Source organism: Arvicanthis niloticus, chromosome 10 (genome assembly GCF_011762505.2).
Source record: "Arvicanthis niloticus isolate mArvNil1 chromosome 10, mArvNil1.pat.X, whole genome shotgun sequence".
NCBI lineage: Eukaryota > Metazoa > Chordata > Mammalia > Rodentia > Muridae > Arvicanthis > Arvicanthis niloticus.
Genome location: NC_047667.1, coordinates 68,942,388 through 68,951,551, shown reverse-complemented (window position 1 = coordinate 68,951,551; position 9,164 = coordinate 68,942,388). Strand labels below are relative to the sequence as shown.

At 39.4% G+C, this 9,164-nt stretch overlaps 1 pseudogene; it reads right to left on the bottom strand.

Annotated features, from left to right (window-relative positions):
• Positions 1-334: 334 nt before the first annotated feature.
• LOC117716042 (pyruvate kinase PKM-like) lies at positions 335-8,461 on the bottom strand (annotated as a pseudogene).
• Positions 8,462-9,164: the final 703 nt, after the last annotated feature.

The window sequence follows — 9,164 nt, the reverse complement described above, 5'->3', positions numbered from 1 at the left end:
ATTTGACTGTGCAATGGCAACCTGATCCTTCCACTTGATGCCCTGTCTTTCTATTTGAGGTGAACTCTATGAGTTTCCTTTCTTTATTGTTGGGCATTTCATCTAAGGTTATGAAAGGCTCTCACCTTACAGACTCTGGTACATTCTAGAGGATCCCTTCACCTCCAACACATCCACCCTACTGTTGCATATTTCCATTCATTGTGCTGACCCTCAGGACTTCTCTTCTCTCCCCCCCACCCCCACCTCCATACTTGATAATTCTCTCCTATTCCCCTCTCCTCTCCCACCATGGTCCCTCCCTCCTCCTGCCTCCCATGTTTAATTTCTTCTTCCTCCCAAGTGCAAGTTAAGCATCCTCACTTGGGCCCTCCTTCTTGTTAACCTTCTTCAGTTCTATAGATTTTATGCTAAGTATTAGGTACATTTTTGGCTAATATCCACTTTTTAGTGAGTACATACCATGCATGTCCTTTTGGGTCTGAGTTACCTCACTCAGGAAGATACTTTCTAGTTCCATCCATTTGCCTGCAAAACTCATGATGTCCTCGCCCTTAATAGCTGAATGGTATTCCATTATGTAAATGAACCACATTTTCTGTATCCATTCTTCCATCATGGGATGTTGCGCGCACCTCTTTTGTGTCCCCTTCGCCAGCGAAGAAGGACACAGAGGCAGTAATCTGGTATCACTACAGACGAGGCTTTACTTCTTGTAACAGCAAAAGTGGAAAAGACGGAAAGGCAGGAAGAGGCACCACTTAAATACACCCTAGAGTGACGTGTTCACTTCTGATTGACTGTTCACTCATCACCCAATATTACGCCTCGGGATTGGCCAGTGACTTTGGCGGGCTTTCTGCCTTTGCAGCTGCGCAGTTAATTGTTTACTAGTGGGAAGACATGATGCCAGCGCCATCTTGGAATGGCGAACGTATAACCACTGACCACGGCTTCCTACAGTGGGACATCTGGATTGCTCACAGCTTCTGGCTATCACAAATAAGGCTGCTATGGATGTGTGTGTGTGTGTGTGTGTGTGTGTGTGTGTGTGTGTGTGTGCCCAAAAGTGGTGATATAGCTGAGTCTTCAGGTAGATCTACTTTCAATTTTCAGAGGAACATCCAGATTGATTTTCAGAGTGGTTGTAAAAGTTTGCAATCCCACAGGCAAAGGAGGAGTGTTCCTTTTCCTCCACATCTTCATCAACATGTACTGTCACCTGAGATTTTGATCTTAGCTATTTTGATTGCTATAAGGTGAATCTCAGTGTCATTTTGATTTGCATTTTCCTGATGACTAAGAACTTTGAACATTTCTTTAAGTGCTTCTAGGCCAGTTGAGATTCCTTTGTTGTAAATTCTCTGTTTAGCTCTATGCCTCATTTTTTGACCGGGTGTTTGGTTTTTGGAGGTTAGCTTCTTGAGTTCTTTACATATTTCGGATATTAGCCCTGTATAAGATATAGTAGTGAATGTTTTTACCCAATATGTATGTTGCCAATTTGTCCTATTCACAGTGTATTTTGCATGAGGTCCCATTTATCAATTGTTGATCTAAGAGGTTGACCCACTGTAGTTCTGTGTAAGGCCTCACACCCCTGTCAATGAGTTCAAGGCTCTTTCCACTTTCTCTTCTATTAGATTCAGTGTATCTTGTTTTATGTAGAGGTCCTTGATTCACTTGGACTTGAGCTTTGTGAAAGGTGAAAAGTATGGATCTATTTTCATTCTTCTACATCCTGACTTCCAGGTAGACCAGCACCATTTCTTGAAGGTGTTTTTTTTTTTTTTTTTTTTCATTATATACTTTTGGTTTCTTTATCAAAGACCAAGTGTCCATAAACATGTGGTTTTTTCTTCTGAGTTTTCAATTCTATTCCATTGATCAACCTGTCTGTTTCTGTACCATTTCCAAGCAATTTCTATCATCATTGTTGTATAGAACAGCTTATGGTCAGGGATGGTGACTCCCCCAGAAGTTCTTTTAGTATTAAGAAATGTTTGCACCATCCAAGTTCTTGCTTTTCATATTAATTTGAGAAATGCTCTTTCCATGTCTCTGAATAATTGTGTTGAAATTTTAATGGTGATTGCATGGAATCTGTAGATTGCTTTAGGTAGGATGCCCATTTTTACTATGTTAATCCTACCAATCCATGAGCATATGACACCTCTCCCTTTTGGAGGTCTTTTTTGTTTTCTTTCTTGAGAAGCTTAAGACTTTTAACATGAAGGGGTGTTCTATTTTGTCAAAGGCTTTTTTAGTATCTATTGAGATGATCATGTAAGTTTTTTCCCTTTGAGTTTGTTTACGTAATGGATTACATTAATGAATTTTATTATATTGAACCAACCTTGGATCCCTGGGATGAAGCATACTTGATCATGGTAAATGATGGTTTTAATGTGTTCTTGGATTCTCTTTGCTAAAATTTATTATTTTTGCATCAATATTCATAAGAGAAATTGGTTTCAAGTTTTCTTTCTTTGTTGGGTTTTCATGTGGTTTGAGTATCAGAGTAATTATGGCTTCATAAAATGAATTATATTGTGTTTCTTCTATTTCTACTTTATGGAATAATTTGAAGGGTTTGGGTATTAGGTCTTCTTTGAAAAATCTGATAGAATTCAGTATTAAAGACCTCTGACCCTGGGCCTTTTTTGGTTGGGAGGTTTTTAGTGACATTTTAAAGGATATGGGCCTGATTAGATAGTTTACCTGCTCTTGACTTAACTTTGGTATGTGGTATCTGTCCAGAAAATCATCAATTCTATATAAGTTTTCTACGATTGTTGAGTATAGGCTTTTGTATTAGGATCTGATGATTTTTGAATTTTCTCAGTTTCTGTTGCTATGTCTCCTTTTTCATTTCTGATTTTGTAAATTTGGACACCATCTCTGTGCTGCTAGTTAGTTCTTCCAGGGGTTTATCTATCTTGTTGATTTTCTCAAAGAACCAGCATTTGGTTGATTTGGGCCCAGAGTTTGACTATTTCCTGCTCTCTACTGCTCTTGGTTGTGTTTGCTTCTTTGAGTTTTAGGGCTTTCAGGTGTGCTGTTAGGTTGCTAGTGTAGAATCTCTCCAACTTCTTTCAGCGGGCACTTAGTACTATGAATTTTCCCTTAACACTGCTTTCATTGTGTCCCATAAGTTGGCCTATGCTGCATCATCATTGAATTCCAGGAAGTCTTTAGTTTCTTATTTCTTCTCTGACAAAGTTATCCTTCAGTAGAGAGTCCTTTAGTTTCTTTTCTGGTCCAATCTATTGGTTGTTCTATGGGCATCTTGTACATTTGTGGCCGTCTCTTTCTTTAGGTTGAAGAATTTTTCTTCTATGATTTTGTTGAAGATGTTTTCTGGTCCTTTGAGTAGGGAATTTTTGTTCTCTTCCATGCCTATTATTTCTTATGTTTTGTTTTTTTCTGTGCACCCTGGATTCCCTAGCTGTTTTGGATTAGGAGAACTCTTTATGTTTTACATTTTCTTTGACTGTTGTGTCCGTATCTTTATGCCTGAGATTCTCTTTTCTATTTCTTGTGTTCTGTTGTTGATTCTTGCATTTGTAGCTCCTTATCCATTTTCTAGGTTTTCCATTTCTTGAGTTACCTCCATTTGTGTTTTCCTTATTGTTTCTACTTCCATTTATAGGTCTTGGTCCACTTTATTGAATTACTTCACCTGTTTGATTGTATTTTCCTGTATTTACATCTTCCTTAAAGGACATTATTGTCTTTATTAGATAGCATTTTAGGTCAGTATCATGGTTTTCAGGTGTGTTGAGGTATCCAGTGCTTGTTGTGATGGGAGAACTGGGTTCTGATACTGACAAAGTATATTGGCTTCTGTTGCTTATGGTATTGTGCTTACCTCTCACCATGTGGTTATCTCTGGTGTTAACTGGTCTGGGTGTCTCTGTCTGTAGCCTGCCCCCAGTGTACCTGGGTTGTTGCAAGTCTCTGGGAGACCTGTGGCCCTGGATGCAGCAGTTCTTCTGGGAGGCCTTCAGATTTTTGGGTCTTTAGAGGAGCATGCATGATGATGATATGTGTCCCTGGCTACAGCTCATGTCCTGGAAGGCTTCATATGTGGAGTCTATTGCCCTGGGTACAGTAGATCTCTTGGGAGGCCTTCATCCTTTGGGGTCTTCAGAGGAGCAGACAAGCTGCTGATCTGCCCAGGTGGAAGGCACAGGCTGAAAAGGGAGTGAAGTTCAAGTGGAGGGGAATGGGTCCTGATTCTACTGGACTACTTGGCATTTCCAGATACTGGGATTATTTGGGAGAATCCTTTACCTGTTTTGCTGTGTGCAGCAGATCTTCTGGGAGTTCTTCAGACTGTGAGGGCTTCAGAGGGGCAGACAAGCTGCTGGTCTGCTGTGGTGGAAGGTAAGGCAAGTTTAATTTTTTTTTCCTTTGGGGGTTTCAGCTGCTGTTTATTGACATTCAGATGGGCACTATAGCAACAGGCTTGGAGACTGCAGACTACAAGGTAGAGTGGAGTGTCTGCAGTGACAGCAGTGGAGTGCACAAGGAGGAGGGGGAAGACAAAGCTGTTAGGAAAGCAATTTAGGGCCAGGGCCAAAAGTCATCACTGAACCCTGGGCCCCATGCCCTCAACCCCTGCTCTTGCTGTCTCCTGACTCCAGGCTAGGGCTGGGAATTCTCTGGGCAACTTTCTATAAGAGCAAAGTACACAAAGATGGTGCTGCCTTTTGTGATAAACTCAGAGGGTTTCTTATTCTGCATTCCTCTTTTCCCCTGGCTTAGGTAGGGCCATGAAAAATTATAGCTAAACTTTACTGCATGTTTCCCGTGCAATTTTCTCTAGTGTCCCAGCCCACCAGCACCACACTATGGCCCAGAGTGAGCACTACAAACATTGTTAGCCTAATGGATAGGATAGGAGAGGAGAAGAGACAGGAGCTAGAAGAAGGACTCCCGAGGACCATCAAGCTACAGGCACTACAAGCATCTTGTTGGTGAAGCTAGAGCCAGGGTAACACCCAGTCAGCACAATGACCACATCTCCCTTCTTGAAGAAGGCTCGGGCCTTGCCAACATTCATGGCCGAGTTTACACGAAGGTCCACATCCTCAGCCCAGGCATCTTGTACCGCATCCTTACACGGCACAGGGAACATGCCATGGTACAGATGGGCCTGGTAAGCCATTTGGGGATTGCATATCACAGCAATGATAGGAGCTGAGGGTGGTACCAGGTTACTTGGTGAGGACTCCTGCCAGACTTGGTGATTTCCTTAATAGGCCCACTGTAACACTTTAAGGAGGCCTTTAAGGTGCCCATGGCTGTGGGGTCACTGGTAATGGGTGCCAGGAGGCAGAGTTCCTTGAATAACTGCAAATGGTAGATGGCATCCTCTGTCTCTCGGGCAGTCATGTGCTACATACAACCAGCCTTCAGAGAGTAGTCCCCTTTGGCTGTTTCTCTAGACAGCATGATTCGGTCTGTTCCATCTAGACCTGCATTGTCCACATCACTCCCTTCAGCACGGGTGAGGCATGGCTTCTTGATCATCTTCTACAGCATCTGTATGGCACAGATAACAGGCTTCCCAGCTTGGTTGCATCAACTGATCATCATCTTCTGAGCCAGGAAGACCTCTGTAGGAATCTCAACGCCCAGGTCACCATGAGCCACCGTGATCCCATCACTGGCTTCCAAAATCTCATCAAATCTGTGGACACCTTCATGATTCTCAATTTTACTGATGATGTTGATATTTCCCTTCTCTTCCAGGACCTTCTTAACTTTATGTACGTCAGCTGCTTTGCAGAAGAAAGATACAAACGCCAAGTCGACATCCTGTTCCACCCCAAACTTCAGATCCTGGATGTCCTTTTCTGACATGGCAGGGAGGTCCACAGCAGCTCCAGGAAGATTCACACTCTTCTTGATGACCAAGGAGCCACCACTTTCCACCACTGTCACCAGGTAGTCAGCACCTTTCTCCTTCTTCTGAAGTGAGATGAGTTCATCATCTACATACATCTTGCTGCCCACTTCCACCAACTTGCAGATGTTTTTAATAGTTCTGCCACAGGATGTTCTAATAACACTTTTTCATGGAGGCATTATGTAGGGTGATCTTCAGAGCAGCTCTTCTTCAGCTCCACCTCTGAAGTACTGCTGCCCTTGATGAGTTCAATCAAGATCTCAGGCCCCTTTGTGTCCAGAGCCACTGCAACAGGATGATAAAGAATGGAAAAATTTTGTGGCTGCATGGACATTCTTGATGCTCTCTGCATGGTACTTATAGGTTCCATGAGAGAAATTCAGCTGAGACACATTCAGTCCAGACTTAATCATCTCTTTCACTATCTCCATAAATCAGGAAGCAGGGCCAGTGGTACAAATGTTGCCAGTAATGTGGGCCAGGATGGGCATGGAGTCAATGTTCAGGCAGCACATATGTTCCAGGAAAGTGTCAGCCATGGCTGCATGGAGCTACTGTGTCTAAATGAAGGCAGTCCCTGCTTCACAATGTGGCTTCGCTATGTGTTCCTGAGGTCCTAGGGTGTACTTTGGAGCCTGCTGTGTTACCTAAAGCAGATGTCTGTAGATACATGATGCATCACTGCTGTGCAAGGCAAGTTATTTTTTAAAATAACCTTTAAAAAGTATTGCCTTATAATATTATTTAGTAGGTAATTATAAAATTATGAATCCAGCATTTCTCATAATAAAAATATAGGAATTGAAATGAACAGATAACAAGATCTTTTGACCACTGGTTTTAAAGTTAAAATTGTATCTTTAGCATGCTATGATGAAGACAAGAGTTCTTTAGTTTGGTTAGACAGGTAGATTTATGTACCAATCTGCATACCAGAAAACATAAGGCTTTTAGTTCTGAGTGCAGTGCAGACCCAGATGTAACACATTTTTACAGCTGTATGAGCTATATGGCCAACTCTGTCATGAAGCTATGAATGACATAAAGAAATAATATTATATGGAGTTTATGCCAAGACTGAGCAAGATAGTCACTGTTAAATATAGCTATTACATTTTTTTGTAGTTGGCATTACCCTATATAAGTCATAGCTTCTTCAGGAGAGTATTTACATTTTGAAAAATAACACCTGTAATACTAGTAGATACTGAAAGAATCAGAGATTTAAAAAAAAAATCACAAGGTACTAATGACAATTTAGTCAAACTGTTAATCATATAGTATCAAAACTACTTAGTCACAAGTTTCCAGAGACCCAGCAACAACTTCACTGTTAAACATTGAAAAAACAACATAAATGCAGGACCTATAGGCATAAATACAGTTCACAACTGCTTAGCTTAGACCCTTGCTTGAACTACCAGTGAAGGAAAACTGATCCTACCTGGCTAGAAACCTATGACTATGTGTGAAATTCCTTATGAAACCTGAAAGAGAAGGGTCAAGTCAGTGCATAGATGAGGTAACATATGTAGCATCTAGGAAAAGATTATACATAGGTCCAACAACTACATTTTAAGAATTACCTGGCCAATCTATAAGGATTTGTTTCTGCCAAATGCAAACCTGTTCACAAACAAAAAAACAATTCTGACATTTCAGCACAGTAAACAACAAGGACAATTAATATATTAATATAATTAAATGATTAATACATTGATTATTCAGATATCTTCTCTCTAGGAAGTTATATGTAGTAAACAAATGACTCTCATAAGACAATCCACTTAATGCATGGAAAATTTCTATACATACTTATTTTCTGTGTATGTATTTTATGTATATTGTTTGCGTGATTATTTTATGTGTATTATTTTATGTTTGTCATTTTATGGCTATGTGTAGATAAAAGAAAGCAAGTATTTATAAACTATCAGTCATTTTGTAGAAATAATGACATATTATAAACTGTAACACTTCCAGACAAAGTGATTCTTCAATCATGTTTCTTTGGATAGATAACAGGTAAACAAGATATACATAAGGTAACAATAAATGATGAAAGTGGAATACAGACAGCAGGAATGAACATCAAAGAATGAATATGTAACAGGTAAGAAAGATATACAAAAAGTAAAATGAAAGAGGGATAAAGTTAGCAAGGAAGAAGATAAAGGGAAAAATAAAGAAAAAAATCAATGGTCGATCAGCATGATATTTGAAGATATGGTGCTACTGTAACTTCTTTCTCACATGTCCTTCATGTATTCTGAACTTTAAATCCTATTTGAAAGTCTTGATATCTTAATCCTTAATAGTCTTTTGTGATGGACTTAATAAATAGAATATGGCATGATTTGTGTTATGTGGCTTCTACATCTAAATCAGAAGTCAACATCTACTTCTCTTTTACTTCCTTATGAGTTCTGTTTTTGGAATACAACTGCTTTGCTTTGAACACACTCAACTGGGTCATAGGCCATAGCCCTATTCTCCAGCCCAAGCCCATATAGTTTCCCATTATATGGGCCAATTACCTTCCATGTCTATATTACTGAATTAACTCTGCTAATGCTATATTGTACATAGGTGTGCCATCTCAGCTGAGCCCTCTTCAATGTTCAGATTTATGAGAAAAATACATTGGTAGAAACTAGTGTGGTAGGTGTTATGAAGTAATAACAATAAGTAACTGTCTTAAAAAATAACTAAACTGATCCAATTCAATACAGCTTCAAATATTTCTAGTGTATAAACTATATCAGAAGTAAATAATACATTTATGATGTCTTCTCAGCTCAGTTGATAAATTTTCAATCTTGAAACTCTCAATCTAGAAATTACTTCTAGACATGTTAGTAGAGTTCTATCATAGGTAATTCTAGATTGTGTTATGTTGACAATCAATATTAATTATCATTCCTCGAGAATTTAAAATCATGTTTGTCAGGACTTGGAATTATAGCGCAGGGCTATTGATCTTAGTATATTTCATTGTGAAAAAAAAGTCCCAATATCTTTGGAATATTGCTTTCAATTTCTTAATTAAGTGATAGGTATCTTTCTATTTTATTCAGTTCTTCTGCTTTGATAGCAATTCATAAAGGTAGAAATGCTTTCATGAACAGCAACCAAAATGTAAATGACTTTCTATCTCACTATAAGGAAATGCAATTAATGCTATTTAAAATTTCCTAGTTATCTTAGTGTGTATTATTAAGGGGCACAATATGTTATTCACACTCTA